This window comes from Elaeis guineensis, chromosome 1 (assembly GCF_000442705.2).
Source record: "Elaeis guineensis isolate ETL-2024a chromosome 1, EG11, whole genome shotgun sequence".
NCBI lineage: Eukaryota > Viridiplantae > Streptophyta > Magnoliopsida > Arecales > Arecaceae > Elaeis > Elaeis guineensis.
Window position 1 is genome coordinate 31,718,981 of NC_025993.2, and position 2,833 is coordinate 31,721,813.

General features: G+C 37.2%; 1 non-coding gene across 1 annotated transcript; it reads left to right on the top strand.

Annotated features, from left to right (window-relative positions):
• The first annotated feature begins 918 nt into the window (after positions 1 to 918).
• On the top strand, positions 919 to 1,025 carry LOC140854907 (small nucleolar RNA R71). Its single transcript, XR_012138001.1, has one exon. It is a non-coding gene; the product is annotated as a small nucleolar RNA R71 (small nucleolar RNA).
• Positions 1,026 to 2,833: the final 1,808 nt, after the last annotated feature.

Consider the following 2,833-nt stretch of genomic DNA (forward strand, 5'->3'; position numbering starts at 1 on the left):
AAGGTAGTAGTTTTAGAAGGTGACTCGGCAGATGAGTCATCTATATCATCAAGTGCAACTACCTTATTGTCTATTTATTTTCCTGATCTTAAGGTATGAATGGCATTTATACCATTAACTTGATTTCCTTGTTGGGGTCGTGGACCATTTTGGTTCCTAGGATTTGGCTCATGTTGGCTAGGTAACCTACCATGTTCTCGTTCACTAATGGTCGAAGCCAGCTGACTTACTTGCATTTTCAGACGGGCTATAGCTTGGGTGTTATTATTTATGAGTTGACCCGTAGTTTGCATAAAGCTGGTATGTGTTTTCATCATGGCTTCTAGGCTTTTCTCTAAAGAGGTAATTTTTTTGTCATTATCATGGAAGCCTGGCGGGTTGTTCATCACTGGGTTGGACCTTAGATTTTGCTGATTGAAATTTGGATTACCTACATTAGGATTCTGGGACCATGAGAAATTCGGGTGATTCCTCCAACCTGGGTTATATGTGGGTGCATAAGGATTGTTCAATGGTCCTTGATAGGTGGCATTCACCTGTGCACACTCATTCGAGTAGGAACATTCTTCTAAGACATGGTCTGGTGCATTGCACCCTTTACACATGGGTGCAGATATTTGATTTACATTGGCTGGTCTCTGTAATTCTAAGGCTTCCAATCTACGTGTTAAGGTTGCAATCTTGGCCTCTGATGCTAGGGTTGGTTGAATTTGATGCATTCCTCCTCTTGAAGGTGTAGCTTTATCAGGTTCCCTAGTTGTTTCCCACTGTAAATTTTTCTCGGCTAGGTCTTCTAAGAATTGCCAAGCTTCAGTAGTTTCTTTGTCCATAAATTGGCCTTGGCACATGGACTCTAGCATGGTTCTTGAGTTTGAATCTAACCCCTCATAGATGATCTGGCATAGTCTCCAAGTTTCTATTCCATGGTGTGGGCATTGGGTCAAAAGATTCTTGAAACGATCAAAGTACTTCCAAAATGATTCACCAGCTAGTTGGTAAAATTGATTTATTTCATTCCTAATCCTAGCTGTTTTATGATGGGGGAAATACTTTTTTAAAAATGTTCTCACAAAGCCCTCCCAAGTAGTGACAGAATAGTTTGGCAGACTATAAAGCCACTTCTTAGCATTGTCCTTAAGGGCAAAGTTGATTAATCTAAGTTTGACCTCATCCTCTGTTAATTGCAGTTTCATGATTGCACATACCTCCTCAAATTCTCTAATAAATATATAAGCATCTTCTAATCCTGTGAATTTTGGAAGCATATTTATGATTTGAGGTTTGATTTCAAAATTGTTAGCTGTGGGTTGTGGCAACCTGATACAAGATGGTTGGATGGAGCCAACTGGATAACACAAATCCTTAAGGGTCATGGGTTGGATTGGTTCAGCCATTGGAACAACAGGAATTGACTCAATTCTAACTAGACGACCCGACACTCTTCTCCACACACGAGGTGTACGGTTCTCGATGTTTATACAATTTTTTTTTTTTTTTTATAAAATTTTTATGTATAAGGAAAAGAAAGAAAAGAGAAAAAGTTCTAAAGAGAAGATCCTAAGGAGTCCTAAATCTAAAGAAAAGTAACCAAATTAATTTAAATTTTAAATTTTTTTTTTTTTTTCAAACAAGTGAATCAATAAATTAAACTCAATCTATCCTAGGGTTAACCTAAATCTAGACAGCTCCTAACTGTTCCAAGATGACCCTTCAAACCTTCCAAGTGGAGATTGATCAACTAGTTAGCCAGGTAAGTATAAGAGGTGGGAGGTTCACTCATCGTTGCCTTTCTAGACACCAAACGAGTTGGCCAGGCCAGCAATTGAACCAATTTAACAAACCACCCTCAGGGACTTGCCTAGATACCAACTAATCAAACAACTCAAACTTGGTAGAACTCTTAGGGTTCCTTGTCCTATTGAGCTCGAATTCCTTAAGGTTGACGTCTAATTGATTTTAAGATTAAAAGTCTAGGTAATGCAATATGATGGAGATGGTTTTTGGGCTAAGGAAGGGTAATGAAATCCCCACCTTATCTTGTTAATGGGTTGATGCCCTTAGATTAATTATGAAAATGCAAATACAAATAAACAAGATGACCAAGAATGTAAAAGATTTTAATTTAGAATTTTTTTTTTATTTTGATATTTTACTTCACGATTATGAAATGTCTTTAGTTTTGTTTTATATTTTTTTTTTTTGTGATTAAGTAAATTCAAATGATTAGGTCTAAAAGCAAAAGTAATTAACTAAAAATAATAAAAGAGAAATTAGAAGCGTACCTGAGTTTTCCAGCAATCACCAACTAAATATAGAAACCTAAAGAAAAAAAAAAAAGAGAGTTATAACGCACGAAGAACAAATATTTGAAAATAATTTAAAACGCCAGATCCCCGACAACGGCGCCAAAAACTTGATGTGCAAATCTTAAAATTTGTAAATAAAACCGCAAGCGCACGGTGTGCAGAGTAGCACGACCAGCGAGTACGGGTCGATCCCACAGAGACTTGGTTTTTAAAATGATTTTCAAATCTATGCTCAAGCGAGCTTTAACAAAAATCGAAAGTCGAAAGTTGTTTGCTAAAGACAATAAGACTAAGGATCTAGGGTTTTTTGAATCCACTAGATCTAGATTAGGGAATTCTACCTAGAATTTTTCTTATTGATCCTAACGACTACTCCTCTTGTCTTTCCCAAGCATAGATTATGAAGGGACTAAGGCCCAACGATAATCCATCAAGATTCTTTACAGGGGAGTAGTAACTAGGATCCCTTAGGGTTTTCTCCTCCTATGCACTGAATCAAGCATGAACTATGAAGGGACTCTGACCCA